This window comes from Bubalus kerabau, chromosome 1 (genome assembly GCF_029407905.1).
Source record: "Bubalus kerabau isolate K-KA32 ecotype Philippines breed swamp buffalo chromosome 1, PCC_UOA_SB_1v2, whole genome shotgun sequence".
NCBI classification, from domain to species: Eukaryota; Metazoa; Chordata; class Mammalia; order Artiodactyla; family Bovidae; genus Bubalus; species Bubalus kerabau.
In genome coordinates this window covers 34,762,460-34,780,774 of record NC_073624.1, presented here as the reverse complement: position 1 = coordinate 34,780,774, position 18,315 = coordinate 34,762,460, and the positions used below count along the sequence as shown (strand labels likewise).

Sequence of the window (18,315 nt, the reverse complement as noted above, 5' to 3'; positions counted from 1 at the left end):
AGCCTGGTGGGCTGCTGTCTATGGGGTCGCACAGAGTCGGACACGACTGAAGTGACTTAGCAGCAGTAGCAGCTTGTTGGAAATTTACAGGAACATCATGACCTGACCTATGTGGACAGATGCAAGAAACCAAGGATTCTGGCACCAAGAAGTTGGCAATGACCAACCACACCCTTCCTGTTTTAATACAAAACAAGCCTGAATTTGGACTCAGATAAGATGGCTCTTTGGGGCACTAGTCCACCATCTTCTCAGTCTGCTGGCTCTTCATAAAGTCATTTTTCCTTGTCCCAACAACTCATCTCTAAAGGTATTGAATTATCATAAGGTGAGCAGTAGAAATGTGAATTCAGTAATAGTAGCAGAAGGAGTTAACTGAAACCAGGCAACTTTGCTCAGGTGTATGCTCAGTCTGCTCAGTTGTGTCCACCTCTTTGCAACCCTGTAAACTATGTAGCCCACAAGACTCCTCTGTCCTTGGGGGTCCCCAGGTAAGAATACTAGAGTGGGTTGCCATTTCCTACTCCAGGATCTTCCTGACCTAGGGATCTGATCTGCGTCTCCTGTATTTTTAGCAGGATTCTCTCTCAGTGGATTCTTTATCACTGAGCCACCTGGGAGGCCCCAACTTTGCTCGGAACACAGTTTCTTAACCACTGTATAGCCCACTGAAATATAAGTTGCTTGAGTACAAAAATCATATCCCTCTCAACTCTATGTCATTAGTATATGCACAGCTTCTACAGATAATGAAGGTTTATTGCAAGCTTCTGAAGAAACTCCAGGGAACCCAAGGTCTGTGCTGCTGATGAGCCCAGGGATGTCCCAAAAACCCAGGCACAAAAGCCATCTAACCAGGTTTGTTCTCTTTCTCTCTCTAAAAAATCAATTCCTCTGCTTTGGTGCAAGAGAACTGTGGGAAATCCAATTATACTAAATGTGATCCAGCACCCTGCCCTCCTCTACAAGGAAGGGAGGAAAAACGTTTCTGTGAGTTTAGAAGTTACTCCAAAACATACAGAATATATTCAAGGTACAATCCAACTTTATATATGTTTGAGCAGATGGGTGAATATGAAGTTGCACTTGGCAAGCTAGTCTCAAAGAATCTTTTGTTACTGTGGAGAAATTTGGCCACTTAATAATTGATTGAACTTAAGAAAATTCTTGAGAAATTATACCTGCATATTTACATTCAAAGAGATGGGTGTAATGAAGCTAAATGTTGTTTTTGAATTCTTTAGTGGGAAATAACATAAGTCTGAAATGTAAAATTTTTACCAACTAAAAAATAAACTGCTTTTAATATGGGATAGGATTGTGTATAAAGGCCCAGATATACACTTCCTCATCTATTTCAGCTACTTGTGCTCTTATTTCTACTTATAAAGTAGCTGAATGTAAAAGTCCCCAGGATTGCCCTGTGTAGTTTTAAAAATTGTGAACTTGTATATTCTGTGTAAAATATATATCTGTATTGTGAACATCACTTAATAAATTTCTAAACACACAATGCCTTCATACTGCCTGAGTTCTTGCTGGGTCTGAGGTCATATCATCAGCATGTACTCGTTCAGAGCATTTCATGAACTATACGATGTTGGCAGGTCATTAATAAAAACTGAAAAAGTAAAAAGCTTCATAATTAGCTCCTGAGGTAACTTTAAATGTAACATTTTCACCTCAGATTCAACACCATTAAACAAAATGACTGGGGCTTATTCACTAATGTAGCCTGAGAACCATTGCACTATAGTTAAACTTTGCCAAATTGAGGGACACTCAAATAGCAATATGTTGTGATTCACTGAATCAAAGGCCACAGACAAATCAATAGAGATAGTTGCTGCTTAAAAAATGATAATGAACAAATGTAACACTATCACCAAGGTTACCTTGAGAAGAGCAAAGAATTGGTTTAAAAACCATCAGTAAAAATAGGGTCAGTATACCAGCCTTGAATCAGAAGTTAAAGAAGAGAAAACCAGTACACCGGATCAGTGAGTCAATCTGTATTTATTTTTTAAGTTTTGAAGTAAAGAAGCACCGTGTTAGTCAAATGACAAAGGAAGGAAAAAGAATGTGAGATTTCATTTTCTCCTTATTTTAATTGTTTGATTATCTTTGAACAAAGTCCAGTCCCTGGAGGACATGATAACACTTTACCTGAATTCCTCCAATGGCTCTTTGGATGGTTTGTTAACATAAATAATGTGTCGCTCAGTCTTGTCCGACTCTGCAACCCTATGGACTGTAGCCTGCTAGGCCCTTCTGTCCCTGGGATTCTCCAGGCAAGACTACTGGAGTGGGTTGCCATTTCCCACTCTAGAGGATATTCCCAATTCAGGGGATTGAACCCATGTCTCCTGCGTCTCCTGCATTGGCAGGTGGATTCTTTACCACTGATCCACCTGGGAAGCCCTAACATAAGGAATGCAGTAATAAATGATCAATAAGCAACTCATTGCTTATTCAGATATGAACTGTTATACTGATACAAACTTAAATTAGAACTTTAGATAGTTGGTGGAAAACAATCACCATTTTTTCCCAATGATAGAGGTTTAAAATTGTTACTGAATCAAACTGGATCCACTTGCCCTTGTGCAGCAAAGCCAATCTACTGACACTGGGTTGTGGTGAAGGACATATGTTTATTGCAGGACTGCAAGCAAGGAGTCCAGGGGAGCTAGTGCTTAAAATACTTGAATTCAGGACTTCCCTGGCAGGCCACTAGTTAAGACCTAGACTTCCAATGCAGGGGTTACTGGTTCAATCCCTAGTCGAAGAAATAAGATCACACAAGCCTCCTGGCCAAAAAACCCAAACATAAAACAGAAGCAATACTGTAACAAATTCAATAAAGACCTTAAAAAAAAAAAAGACCTGAACTCACTGAAGGCTTTCAGGGAAAGGTTTTTAAAGGCAGAGTAAGAGAGATGGGGTTATATGGTGTATGATCAGCTTGTGTATATATTCTATATATATACACAATACACAATATATACACTATATATATGGTGAGGTAATTGAAAGAGTTAACCTCATCAACCTTCTGGTTCCAACTGCTCTAGGGTCTATGTGCTTGTGGGCAGCATACAGCTAACTTCTTCTACCTGGTGGGGGTTTCAGTATCTGCAAAACAGCACAGAGGAGATGGTCCAGGATATTATCTGCCCTTGAGGAGGCACTAAAGTCTTTGACTTTGTTTAAAGGCTGCTGCTGCTGCTAAGTCGCTTCAGTTGCGGCCAACTCTGTGCGACCCCATAGACGGCAGCCCACCAGGCTTCCCCGTCCCTGGGATTCTCCAGGCAAGAACACTGGAGTGGGTTGCCATTTCCTTCTCCAATGCATGAAAGTGAAAAGTGAAAGTGAAGTCACTCAGTCATGTCCGACTCCCAGCGACCCCATGGACTGAAGTCCACCAGGCTCTTCCATCCATGGGATTTTCCAGGCAAGAGTACTGGAGTGGGGTGCCATTCTATTATTAATACTATTTTGTCCTCTTTAATGAGTGGCTCAGCAGTAAAGAATCTGCCTGCAATGCAGGAACTGCAGGAAGCTTGTGTTGGATCCCTGGGTTGGGAAGATCGCCTGGAGGAGGGCATGGCAAGCCACCCTAGTATTTTTGCCTAGAGAAGCCCACAGAGGAGCCTGGTGGGTTGCAGTCCATGGGGTCGCAAAGAGTCAGACATGACTGAGCATGCACGTACATTTCCTTGACTGTTTTCTTTCTGCATTTTCTCACTTCTCTGATTAAATTTATTCTTTGACTAAAGTTTTTCTAAAGGCAAAAGGCAGGTGGAGGACACAGTCAGGGGATACTGTTCTGGTAAGGCCCCAAAGGTCCTGCTCATGGATTACAAAATCACACAGCTAGAAGCTGCCGTTAAGGTGGTTTACTCCAGCACCCTATCTGTCACTTCCTTCCTTCACAGCACCCTTTCCTCTAATGTATTACAGAATTAAAATACTTTTTGTATTGATTGTTCTGTCAGTGAGTTTTACTAAGTGGTTTTTAAACATTTCAACAGTAATAATATCAGCAAATTTCCCCTGATATTTAAACATTTTTCTAAATCACTATATGTGAAACAATTAAATCATAAAACAGGTAAACCTCATTTAGAGGAAAGCCCCGGTGGCTCAGATGGTAAAGAATCTGCCTGCAGTGCAGGAGACCTAGGTTAATTCCCTGGGTCGGTAAGATCCCCTGGAGAAGGGAATGGCAACCCACTCTGTGGGTAACAGGGAGGAAGGCCAGAGGTCCCAAAGTGTCAGGAGGAAATAAATTGCAATCGGTAGCCTTTTTTTTTTTTCCCTGCTCTACACAAAATTAAAAGAGGCTTCTTTTAATTCTGTGTTGATGGTACCTGGTTCTGCCTTGAGCTAACCACTGCATTTTTATTATGGGAATGTTTTTCTAAAGCTATGTTAATGAAACTATGCATTTGCTTTGGAATTTACCTTTCTTCAAAATGATTCCACCTAAGACTAACATTTTTTCTTTTCTCAAACCTTGGGCTGATAATGGCTCAACAAACCAGTATTCCTGTCAATTGTTTTATGGCTGGGGGATGACACACCTCCTGCCATCCTATCTCAAAAATGCATATCGTGGGCCAGTGGCCTGGTGAAACTCCCTCACCCTTGAGGTGTCTCTCGTACCTGATTAATCGCTTTCCAACAGACATAAAACACCTTGCTAAAAGCTAGCAAGGGGGCACTCCTTCTGTCTCTTCCTGATGTCTATGTCAGAAGCTTTCCCTATCTCTATTATACTTTAATAAAACTTTGCTACATAGAACATTTCAAGCAGTCAAGCCTGGTCTCTGACCCTGGGTTGAAATCCTCTCCTCTGGAGGTCACCAATCCCGGTGTAACATATGGCTTGCAGCAGCAACCTTTCAACTCCAGGATTCTTGCCTGGACAAAGGAGCCTCCTGGGCTACCGTCCATAGGGTCGAAAAGAGTCAAATAGAACTGAGCAAATAACAATTGTTGCAATTAAGCTATATCCTCTCTGTTGTGAGAATATCTTTTTTCTTTAGAATAAGAAATTTCAATAATTAGCTTTGTGCTTTTGCAACACAGGATAAACAATAATTTCTTATTTAATAAAATTATTTCTAGGTTGCTTTGATTTTCAACTCTTAGAGCAATATACAGTCTTTAGAAATTATCATTTTGGAAGTCCCCTGGTGGTCCAGTAGTTAAGACTGTGCTCTCACTGCCAAGGGCCCAGATTCAATCCCTGCTTGGGGAACTAAGATCGCACAAGCCTCCAAGTGTGGTCAAAGGGAAAAAATAGAAATCATTTTGTTTAGTACACACACACACGCATGAATTTCTCAACTGTTTTATCTTGAAATCTCAGAACAACATCCACATTGATGTAGTTTTGGGGAATTCATACACTTGACAATCTCCAAAAAAACCAAATCATACATTTATGAAAACTTAGGCCACAAACAATGGCACCCCACTCCAGTATTCTTGCCTGGAAAATCCCATGGACGGAGGAGCCTGGTAGGCTGCAGTCCATGGGGTCGCTGAGGGTCGGACACGACTGAGCAACTTCACTTTCACTTTTCACTTTCATGCATTGGAGAAGGAAATGGCAACCCACTCCAGTGTTCTTGCCTGGAGAATCCCAGGGACGGCAGAGCCTGGTAGGCTGCCATCTATGAGGTCACACAGAGGCGGACACGACTGAAGAGACTTAGCAGCAGCAGCAGCAGCAGGACACAAACAGAAAAAAAATGCTTTCAATGTTTCCTAAACACAACAAGATATAAAGTAACTACATTTCATTAAATATTTACATCTGAAAGTAAAAAGTAGCAACTGAAAAAAATTGTACAGAGCTTCACAACAAGAATAGCAGTGTTATTCGCTCAGTCATGTCCAATTCTTTGTGACTCCATGGACTGTAGCCTGCCAGGCTCCTCTGTCCATGGAATTATCCAGGCAAGAATACTGGAGTGGGTAGCCATTCCTTTCTCCTAAGGATCTTCCCAATCCAGGGATTGAACCCAGGCCTCCTGCATTGCAGGCATATTCTTTACCATCTGTGCTACCAGGGAAGCCCCAGCAAGAATAAATGTGTTTATCTAAGGAGTCACAAGCAAAGTTTTATGAATATTATGAATCTGGATAATCATCCTAATGATCATCATAGTTAAGTGGTCCATACAATTCCAATTTACAGCATGATTTTATTTATCGTCACAGAATTTGTGATTATAAACTCACCTTTTGTGTGTCTACAGACAGTTCTCAAGGCCACCTGATAGCTTCTGAAATATTGTTTTCAGTAGAGCCTATTTTAGAAAGAAACGTCTTTCATTAGACTATGTAATTTTAACCTCTAAAATTCAAATAGGCCTCAAAAATGGAAAAGAAATGGGTAATTTTGCTACAGCATAGAAAACAAAGACATTTTTCTGGCTTATGACTGACTGACCTTTGATCTGGATGGGACTACCTGAGTGCATAGTTTAACTTGCTGAATTTTGCCTTTAAAATTAGTACTGTAAAAATGTGGACTCCTTAATCCATATCACAGTGCTTTGCAAGCTGGATGGCTGAAATTAGTTGACAGCTCTGGTTCTCTTAATCACTTGAGAAACACATCCTTTTGACTACCTGGTAAAAAGCCTCTGCCACTCTCAAACGTAAGGGTGCAGACACAAATTTTTGCACACTATTGTAGGGATCATGGACCACCCAGCTAAAGCTCATGCACTGATCCTTGCTTTAGGCCTAGTCAGAAGTTTGAAAGCATCCTTTTTCAACTGAAAATTACCACATATTTTAACTACCATGGTATTTGAATGGTGTTTAAATGTGTGCTAGTTTTCATCAATATGATTTCCTTTATTTTACTGTATTTGCTAAATATGTAAATAAATAACACCATATGTTATGGTCTACTACAATAATACATAAGCACCATTCTATAGATGTAACCCTTCTTTATATACCTTCTCTAGCACTACATATACATAATCTCTCTGAAATATGGAGAATAAAGGGTAGAAAGGAAGTATAATTTTGGTAATTCTATTTAATATTATATGTAAGGTCTTGCAGACATGAAGAAATGGGCATAAATTTTGGAATGTAAGATTGATATCTAACTATATTAGTCTGGTTAGGCATGAAATGGTTTCAATCTCTCTAGAAAATTCCTACAAATGTACCATGACGTGACTACAAGGAAGACCTACTTCCTGCATATCTGGCTTTTCTAAGCCAAGTTATCATAGTTTCACCACATCAGCAGACTTTGGGTATGTTCTACCCTTTTAAACTTGCAGATCCAAGCATCTGCCAAAGGGCAGTCACAGAGTCTTTGCATCCACTTATATCTGCCTGGATATTATATAACATTGAGGAGTAGCATCTACTCAAATCTCTGGACTGGGGAATTATTGGGGCACTCACTCCTGTATGTGTCCATTATTCCAAATAATCATTCAGCAACTACTTATTGAGGATTTCTGTGGCAGATACTGTGTTCAGGTATGAGTTAACACCGAGAAAATAATTAGATAGGGCGTACTCATTGTAGGAGCTTCCCAGGTTGCACTAGAGGTAAAGAACCCTCCTGCCAATACAGGCGAAGTAACAGATGTGAGTTCAATCCGTGAGTCGGGAAGATTCGCTGGAGGAGGAAATGGTAACCCACCTCGGTATTCTTGCCTGGAGAATCCCATGGAGCCTGGTAGGCTATAGTCCATATGGTCACAAAGAGTTGGATATGATTAAAGCAACTTAGCACACAACAGTATTCACTGTAAGCACTTCATAAATGTTTACTATTATTATAATTGTTATTGTTTTTATTATTATACAAATTCAAATGGGTCATCATTCCTGCACTCAAGGATCTGTGATCCAGAGAGGGATTCAAAATAGAGTGGGACTTCCTGGTGGTCCAGTAAGACTGTGTTTCCACCACAGGTGGCTGCACGGGTTCGATCCCTGGTAGGGGAACTAAGACCTCACAGGCTGTGCAGCACAGTCAAACAAAAATTTTAAAAATAAATACATAAAACAGAGTGAGATAAGATTATGATGGAGTTATGTTGCATTGCCTTCGAAATCATGAGGTGGACCATGGAAGTCCATTTGGGGAGTCAGGGCAAATTTCCCAGTAGAGAAAAAGTAGTGATTAGCTAAACAAATTGGGAAGGAGGCATGGTCTTCCAGTGAGGCAATTATGTGTGCAAAGAATGATGTATCACACATTTGGGTGATTATAGTAGTTTAGTATGGTTGGAGCAAAGACTGCATGTGGAAGCTTAACAGAGATGAGGCCAGAAATGGATGAAGAGGGTGATGATGACAAGTTGTTAGGTGCTTAAGTAAGGAGTTTAAATTTCACTGCAAATACCACAGAGAGTTATTTAAAAGACATCTACACAACAGAGTTTTGCTGCTACTAACTGTATAACTTTGATTTACTCACTTAATCTTTTGGGGTCTTGGTTTTCACATGTGACACAAATCAAAGGGTAGAGTTCATTGTTGTTTAGGCCTCATCCAGCTTAACTTTTGAAAAACAATCATTTGTTCTCATGTCAAGAATTACCAAAATAAAAGGAATATTAAAAATTTCTCATTTTTCAGTAACCAAATGTAATTGCAGAGACATTCAAATGACTTTGGATCATTGTATTTAGTTTATCTCTGAATGAAGTAACCAAATGACTTTCTGATTTTGGTTTAGCTCTCTGCACTAAAGGCAAATTTTTAAAAAAAGGCTTTCAAAATTCTTGTTATTTCCTTCAAAATAATAATCAAAATGTACTTGAAGGTTCACTGATAATTTACATATTTTTCTGGTTAGAAATTGAAAAAGAAGAAAAAACCTGCAAATCATTGCTCACTCATTAACACAGTCAGGTACCACTTCAGTGACTGATATTTAGTCAGCTGATTAAATCCATCTAGTCAATTGCCTTATGATTTTCCAATTTTATAGTCAGATCAGTTGGAGATGTATGTAATTAATATGTATCTAAACTATCAACAATTTTAGTTTTGGAGTGAATCTCACTAAAATTCCCATATTAATTAACAAAAATGAAATTTAATTTTGAAAACTTCAGTATTTCAATTGCTTTGTGCATGCTAAGTTGCTTCAGTCATGTCCAACTCTCTGCAACCCTATGGACTATAGCCCACCAGGCTCCTCTGTCCATGGATTCTCCAGGCAAGAATACTGAATGGGTTGCCCCTTCTTCCTCCCGGGCATCTCCTGATGCAGGGATCAAACCTGCATCTCTTGCATCTCCTGTATTGACAGGTGGGTTCTTTACCACTAGCACCACCTAGGAAGCCATTTCAATTGCTTCAACTGATATTAAAAGAGTTCTTCATAAGCTGCATTCATGTCTCAAGCAAACGCATGAAATCTGATGAAATGACTATAAATTTACCCTAGCCACTTTCTTCTGCATTTTTTCCTATTTGAAAAATAGAGCCAATCAACCAAAACCAGAAAAATTGTTAGGTTTTGTGGCAGTAGAAGATTGACAGAAGATGTAAGAACACAATTAGAACCGGACATGGAACAACGAATTGGTTCCAAATTGGGAAAGGAGTACATCAAAGCTGTATATTGTCACTCTGCTTATTTAACGTATATGCAATGTACATGATGTGAAAGGCTGGGCTGAATGAAGCACAAGGTGGAATCAAGATTGCGGGAAGAAATATCAATAACCTCAGGTATGCAGATGACACCACCCTTATGGCAGAAAGCAAAGAGAAACTAAAGAGCCTCTTGATGAAAGTGAAAGAGGAGAGTGAAAAAGCAGGTTTAAAACTCAACATTCAGAAAATGAAGATGATGGCATACTGTCCCATCACTTCATGGCAAATAGATGGGAAAACAATGGAAACAGTGACAAAATCTTATTTTCTTGGGCTCCAAAATCACTGCAGATGGTGACTGCAGCAATGAAATTAAAAGATGATTGCTCCTTGGGAGAAAAGCTATGATCAACCTATACAGCATATTAAAAAGCAGAGACATTATTTTGCCAACAAAGGTCCGTCTACTCAAAGCCAGGGTTTTTCCAGTAGTTGTGTATGGATATAAGAGTTGGACCATAAAGAAAGCTGCATGCTGAAGAATTGATGCTTTTGAACTGTGATTTTGGAGAAGACTCTTGAGAGTCCCTTGGATTGCAATATCAAACCAGTCAATCCTAAAGGAAATCAGTCCTCAATATTCATTGGAAGGACTGATGCTGAAGTTGAAGCTCCAATACTTTGGCCACCTGATATGAAGAACTGACTCATTGGAAAAGAATCTTTCCCTGATGCTGGGAAAGATTGAAGGCAGGAGGAGAAGGGGATGACAGAGGATGAGATGGTTGAATGGCATCACCAACTCAATGGACTTGAGTTTGAGCAAGCTGCAGGAGTTTGTGATGGACAGGGAAACCTGGCTTGCTGCTTTTCATGGGGTTGCGAAGAGTTGGACACGACTGAGCAACTTAACTGACTGACTGTAAAAACAGGATAGTGCAAAGAAGAAAATTTAGAAGCAAGTTAGCAAAAAATAAGTAACATTTTAATAATTGCTCTTTACCATCAATCTGTAAGTCAAACTCCTCATTCTCCTTGAACTTATTCTTTAATTGGAAGAAAATTGCTTTACAATATTATGTTGGTTTCTGCCATACAACAATGCAATTCAGCCATAATTATATGTATATCACCTCCCTCTTGAACCTCCCACATTCTTCTTGAAGGTCTTGCTCTCAATCTACTGCTATTCTAAACTTCATTGCATAAGTCGCCATTCACTATATTAAAATTATCTACTTTGAGAGTCAAATTGAAGTGGATTTCATATGTATTGAAATGTCTTCTCCCTTTCCTCCACATTTCAATTAAAATCAAAAGCCTTCAGGCCAAAAATAAGTATGTCATCTGTAATCTCCACTACTCCCATTGTTCCTGCCTTATATCACCTTCTTCCAAGCCATCTTCTCTACCCATAACACTCTTGGTTTTCATCACTTGACTTTTGCCAACCTTTCCAACAAGGACTTGCTTAAAATTGCTGTCTTTCTGGAAGACGCTCATCATCATTTAAATCCAAATACACATTCTATATTATAAGCCTCTTTATTTAGTAAATGTCACCAATCTTCTCCATTTTACCTAATGAACTGATATTTTATCCATTTATATTGAAATTTCAGTAGACACAGACCAAGTCCACTTTAGTATATTTAAATTTTCTGGGTGCTCAAATGACTTTCTATAATGCTGGCTTGAATGTCTACAATGCTGGTTGAAGTTCTTGTTGAGGTACAGGGCAGGCTGTCCCAAAATATATCTCAATAACATACTGATTATTTTCAATTCAATTTACTTGAGAAACTGCATGTGGAAAATTAATGATACTAGAAATACCCCACTCTAACCCCAATCTTTCCCTCTGAAAGTGGGAAATAAATCTCTCATATGAAGGTCCCCTCCCTATACTAGGAAGATAGAAACCATCTTTATCACCAGAGTTAGGAAATTCAAGGCTTAGAAAACTATATACACAAACTTTGCTATGCCTTCATTAGTCTGTTACCATAGGCACAATCCCCTATGATCTGTAAAATCTTCACAGACCCTAATGCTGGAAAAGATTGGGGGCAGAAGGAGAAGGGGATGACAGAGGATGAGATGGTTGGATGGCATCACCGTGACATGAGTTTTATCAAACTCCAGGAGATAGTGAAGAATAGGGAAGTCTGGCGTATTGCAGTCCATGGGGTCTCAAAGAATAGGACACAACTCAGTGACTGAACAACAACAATTATTAGTCAAAAGAACTGACAGTTGGCACACCAGGACACCAACTGGACCTTGCTCCCTTCCCCCCATCATTTCCCATGAGATCCTGGGGCCTCTGACAAAACCCAGCTGAAGGCAAGTGTTCTTAACCACAGTATCCTCTCAAATCTAACTGCAGGGACTGGTGACTGGTGAAAGAGAATACATTGTGAGAATCCTTTTTCTCTTTTTCTAAACTTCCATTAGTAGGAGAAAATATTCTTGGAGCTGGTTTCTTGGGGCATAGCAAATCTGCTATATGGTAAATGAGTTACTCTCGAGTTTTAATGGTTCTTTCCTCCCAGAGAGGGTCACTATTTGTCTCTGTCTCTTGTGTTTTTTGTCATGAGGATGAATTGTAGGGCAGGACAGCAGGCACAGCCCTTTACACGCATGCTGTTTGAAGCAACTAACAGACCAGTGGAGTTGACAGTTCGCACGAGACCAGCGTCTGTTTAGACAATTTTTACTGTGGGTCCCCCTATGTAAAAACTCAAAAGAGGCTCTTCCTTCTGTCTTGTTCTATGTCCTGAGAGCTTGGCTTTGTGACCCAATGAGAATATTCTCTCAATTTCCACCAGTCAGAAGGTGCACTTACTGAAGTGCCTTTGGAAGACAGTTGAGTTAACTAGGGTTCCAAGACATAAAGTCATAAGCAGCACCTTCTATAGTCCAGCTGTGCCAGCTTTCAGGGGAATTTTTCACAAGGGGTCCCAGTCCATACGGGGCCTTTGTCTTCTCAACCTTTGTTTCTTATTAGTGCTGGAAAAGTCCCATTCCAGTAGTACGTGTCCCATGTCACAGGTTAGTGGATCTGTGACCAGAGATGTCCCACATTCTCATGGGAAACCAGATATAGTGTTTCACTGCACCATTTTACTGCCTTTGGCAATGGAAAGCTTTTACTTTCTTACACTAACTCTAACTCTGGAGATGAACTTCCTGGATCTACATAATCTCCTGTGAGACATCTGCATCTTTGGTTAAGCCATAAAAAGGCTTATTGATTTGAGTCATTATTTGCAAATAATATAAGATCATACTCATCGATGGTCAAACAATGAATTCTTTAAATGACCTATGACCCTATTTGACCAAGTGTTTTAAAACCTTTTTAATATTTTTGACAAACTTCCCAAAAGTCAAATTCTAAATCATTTAGAAATAATACCAGCGGGCACCTGAGACTCCTCAGAAGATTTGTTTTCTCTCCTTATATAAGAGAGATATCAAACTAATTAAGCTTATTTGGTATGGTGAATTGTAATGGGAAGCATTGTCAAATAAATAACAACTGTTATTTAGCTGCTAAGTAGTGTCTGACTCTTTTGCAACCCCCTGAACTGTAACCTGCCAGGCTTCTCTGTCCATGGGATTTGCCAGGCAAGAATATTGCAGTGGGTTGCCATTTTCTTCTCCAGGGGATAAATAGGGATATATCTTCTTAAATTATATTGCAAGGGTAAATGTTAATAAATGTTCTAAAAATTATATGACACACCTGAAATGATCTAATATTATATTATCAGTCATAATTGTAGTTATCTTAAAATGTTATGTGTCACAACAAACACCAAATTTCCTTATAAATTTGACTATAATGAATAAGATGTTTAATAATGAATATTTAAGTATTCCATCATCAACAGGCAGTTATTATTTTACTCAGATACTTTTACAAAAGTTTCCTACAAATGTGTCATCTTCAGAGAAATTCATAGAAAGAAATCTAATGTTCTAACTCTAGAACACAAGTTTCTGATAACTTTCAAATCATACCACTGTACTTGCAAAGAATTTACAGAATCCTAATGGAGAAAGACAAACCATTCAATATCACAGTAATCCAAGTCTATGCCCCAACCAATAATACTGAAGAAGCTGAAATTGAACGGTTCTATGAAGACCTACAAGACTTTCTAGAACTAACACCCAAAAAAGATGTCCTTTTCATTATAGGGGACTGGAATGCAAAAGTAGAAAGTCAAGAAACACCGGGAGTAACAGGCAAATTTGGCCTTGGAGTACAGAATGAAGCAAGGCAAAGGCTAATAGAGTTTTGCCAAGAGAACGCACTGGTCATAGCAAACACCCTCTTCCAACAACACAAGAGAAGATTCTATACATGGTCATCACCAAATGGTCAACACAAAAGTCAGATTGATTAAATTCTTTGCAGCCAAAGCTGTAGAAGCTCTATACAATCAGCAAAAACAAGACCAGGAGCTAACTCTGGCTCAGATCATAAACACCTTATTGCCAAATTCAGACTTAAATTGCAGAAAGTAGGAAAAACCACTAGACCATCCAGGTATGATCTAAATCAAATCTCTTATGATTACACAGTGGAAGTGAGAAACAGATTTAAGGGACTAGATCTGACAGAGTGCCTGATGAACTACGGACAGAGGTTCATGACATTGTACAGGAGACAGAGATCAAGACCATCCCTAAGAAAAAGAAATGCAAAAAAAGTAAAATGGCTTTCTGAGGTGGCCTTACAAATAGCCGTGAAAAGAAGAGAAGCTAAAGGCAAAGGAGAAAAGGAAAGATATACCCTTCTGAATGCAGAGTTCCAAAGAAAAGCAAGAAGAGATAAGAAAGCCTTCCTGAGTGATCAATGCAAAGAAATAGAGGAAAACAACAGAATGGGAAAGACTAGAGATCTCTTCAAGAAAATTAGAGACACCAAGGGAACGTTTCATGCAAAGATGGGCTCGATAAAGGACAGAAATGGTATGAACCTAACAGAAGCAGAAGATATTAAGAAGAGGTGGCAAGAATACACAGAAGAACTATACAAAAAAGAGCTTCACGACCAAGATAATCATGATGGTGTGATCACTTACCTAGAGCCAGACATCCTGGAATGTGAAGGCAAGTGGGCCTTAGAAAGCATCAGTACGAACAAAGCTAGTGGAGGTGATGGAATTCCAGTTGAGCTATTTCAAATCCTGAAAGATGATGCTGTGAAAGTGCTGCACTCAATATGCCAGCAAATTTGGAAAACTCAGCAGTGGCCACAGGACTGGAAAAGGTCAATTTTCATTCCAATCCCAAAGAAAGGCAATGGCAAAGAATGCTCAAACTACCACACAATTGCACTCATCTCACACGCTAGTAAGTTCAGTTCAGTTCAGTTGCTCATTCGTGTCCTACTCTTTGCAATCCCATGAATCGCAGCACGCCAGGTCTCCCTGTCCATCACCATCTCCCGGAGTTCATTCAAACTCACATCCATCGAATCAGTGATGCCATCCAGCCATCTCATTGTCTGTCATCCCCTTTTCCTCCTGCCCCAATCCCTCCCAGCATCAGAGTCTTTTCCAATGAGTCAACTCTTTGCATGAGGTGGCCAAAGTACTGGAGTTTCAGCTTTAGCATCAGTCCTTCCAAAGAACACCCAGGGCTGATCTCCTTTAATGCTCAAAATTCTCCAAGCCAGGCTTCAGAAATACGTGAACCGTGAATTTCCAGATGTTCAAGCTGGTTTTAGAAAAGGCAGAGGAACCAGAGATCAAATTGCCAACATCCGCTAGATCATGGAAAAAGAAACAGAGTTCCAGGAAAACATCTATTTCTGCTTTATTGACTATGCCAAAGCCTTTGACTGTGTGGATCACAAGAAACTGGAAAATTCTGAAAGAGAAGGAATACCAGACCACCTGACCTGCCTCTTGAGAAACCTATATGCAGGTCAGGAGGCAACAGTTAGAACTGGACATGGAACAACAGACTGATTCCATATAGGAAAAGGAGTACATCAAGGCTGTATATTGTCACCCTACTTATTTAACTTCTATGCAGAGGACATCATGAGAAATGCTGGGCTGAAAGAAGCACAAGCTGGAATCAAGATTGCTGGGAGAAATATCAATAACCTCAGATATGCAGATGACACCACCCTTATGGCAGAAAGCGAAGAGGAACTAAAAAGCCTCTTGATGAAAGTGAAAGAGGAGAGTTAAAAAGTTGGCTTAAAGCTCAACATCCAGAAAACTAAGATCATGGCATCAGTCTCATCACTTCATGGGAAATAGATGGGGAAACAGTGTCAGACTTTATTTTGGGGGGGCTCCAAAATTAGTGCAGATGGTGATTGCAGTCATGAAATTAAAAGACACTTACTCCTTGGAAGTAAAGTTATGACCAAGCTAGACAGTATATTAAAAAGTAGAGACATTATTTTGCCAACAAAGGTCCATCTAGTTAAGGCTATGGTTTTTCCAGTGGTCATGTATGGATGCGAGAGTTGGACTATGAAGAAAGCTGAGCACTGAAGAATTGATGCTTTTGAACTGTGGTGTTGGAGAAGACTCTTGAGAGTCCCTTGGACTGCAAGGAGATCCAACCAGTCCATTCTAAAGGAGATCAGCCCTGGTTGTTCTTTGGAAGGACTGACGCTAAAGCTGAAATTCCAGTACTTTGGTTACCTTTGCGAAGAGTTGACTCATTGGAAAAGACTCTGATGCTGGGAGGGATTGGGGGCAGGAGGAGAAGGGGACGACAGACAATGAGATGGCTGGATGGCATCACCGACTCGATGGACGTGAGTTTGAGTGAACTCAGGGAGTTGGTGATGGACAGGGAGGCCTGTCGTGCTGCGATTCATGAGGTCGCAAAGAGTCGGACATGACTGAGCAACTGAATGGAACTGAACTGAAGATGAACAATCTCTCAGCTCAACATTTTTTTTTTAATTTTATTTTATTTTTAAACTTTACATAATTGTATTAGTTTTGCCAAATATCAAAATGAATCCGCCACAGGTATACATGTGTTCCCCATCCTGAACCCTCCTCCCCCCTCCCTCCCCATTCCATCCCTCTGGGTCGTCCCAGTGCACCAGTACCAAGCATCCAGTATCGTGCATCGAACCTGGACTGGCAACTCGTTTCATACATGATATTTTACATGTTTCAATGCCATTCTCCCAAATCTTCCCACCCTCTCCCTCTCCCATAGAGTCCATAAGACTGTTCTATACATCAGTGTCTCTTTTGCTGTCTCGTACACAGGGTTATTGTTACCATCTTTCTAAATTCCATATATATGCGTTAGTATACTGTATTGGTGTTTTTCTTTCTGGCTTACTTCACTCTGTATAATAGGCTCCAGTTTCATCCACCTCATTAGAACTGATTCAAATGTATTCTTTTTAATGGCTGAGTAATACTCCATTGTGTATATGTACCATAGCTTTCTTATCCATTCATCTGCTGATGGACATCTAGGTTGCTTCCATGTCCTGGCTATTATAAACAGTGCTGCGATGAACATTGGGGTACTCGTGTCTCTTTCCCTTCTGGTTTCCTCAGTGTGTATGCCCAGCAGTGGGATTGCTGGATCATAAGGCAGTTCTATTTCCAGTTTTTTAAGGAATCTCAACTTTTAATACGTGAAACTTCCAAGAAAGTTCAGAGGAAGGAAATTTTGGGGTCCAGTGGAAACCATCCCCAAATATGCTTCTATGGCATATTGGTTATTATGAATTAAAGTTACCTGAGAAACAGCCAGTGGGGGTGGTGATATAAACAACACTATGACCACAGTTCCCTTTGAAGGGGGGAAATTTCCCATTTGAAGGCATCCGCCGTAGATCCAGAGGATAGAAAACATCCTTATCACCAGAGTTAGGAAATTCAAGGCTAACAAAGTTATAGAACTCTGCTATTTCTCTGTTAGTCTGCTACCTTCAGCACAAGCCCCTTTGTTTTTATCGTGTTTGTCACAAATCTACATACTCTTCTCTTCCAGATGACTTAATTGCAAAGTAGAGCTTGCTCTGACATCTGATGCCAGCGCAATAGTATACTATCACCCTTCTGTGGATATTCCATATGAACACATGAAACCTATCCTTTGGCCATATGTGCATAACAGTGAAGGAACACATGATCTAGTTCTAAAAATGAGATGAGAAGAAAAAAGGGGAACACAGCACAAGGACCCATGATAGAACAATTAGTAAAATGCTCTTTACTTCTAAGCATCATTGGGATCCTTGTGGACAGTACCATAGACATCACAGGAACTGAATCCTCTGAAAGAGATAATTTTGAGGTTTTCAGGAATCAAACAGGAATGTTATCTTGGATCTCATTTGCCTTTTGAGAAAATAAAGTTGGGTATATTCATTAATAGGTTATATAGGAAAATAATAATAAAACATCTTTTTATATAAAAAATTGTTTTGTTAAATCTCCACAAATAACTGTCTCTTTGTCTAAAAACAGGTCACTATAGGAGTTGCATGTCTATGATACTCCATGTTTTTGGATTTTTTTCCTCCTGTTAATCTGTCTTTTGTCCCTTTAATTATTAAACTAGCCAAAAATACTCAAGAAGGGTAGGAAGAAATTTCCCCTGCCTCAACATTTTAATTACCCCATGCAGATTGGAGAGAAGATTATGGGAGTCACAGTCACCCCCTTCCCCAGTGTATCAAACACCAGTATC

The 18,315-nt window shown here is 39.7% G+C and overlaps 1 long non-coding RNA gene across 1 annotated transcript in view; it reads right to left on the bottom strand.

Annotated features, from left to right (window-relative positions):
• Positions 1-5,356: 5,356 nt before the first annotated feature.
• The window catches only part of LOC129646134 (uncharacterized), a 25,239-nt gene continuing 12,280 nt past the window's right edge, over positions 5,357-18,315 (bottom strand). The window contains exons 2-3 of the long non-coding RNA XR_008711724.1: positions 6,256-6,323; positions 5,357-5,721 (exon numbers count right to left, since the gene is read on the bottom strand). This is a non-coding gene — a long non-coding RNA (uncharacterized LOC129646134). The remainder of the gene's footprint in view (positions 5,722-6,255; positions 6,324-18,315) is intronic.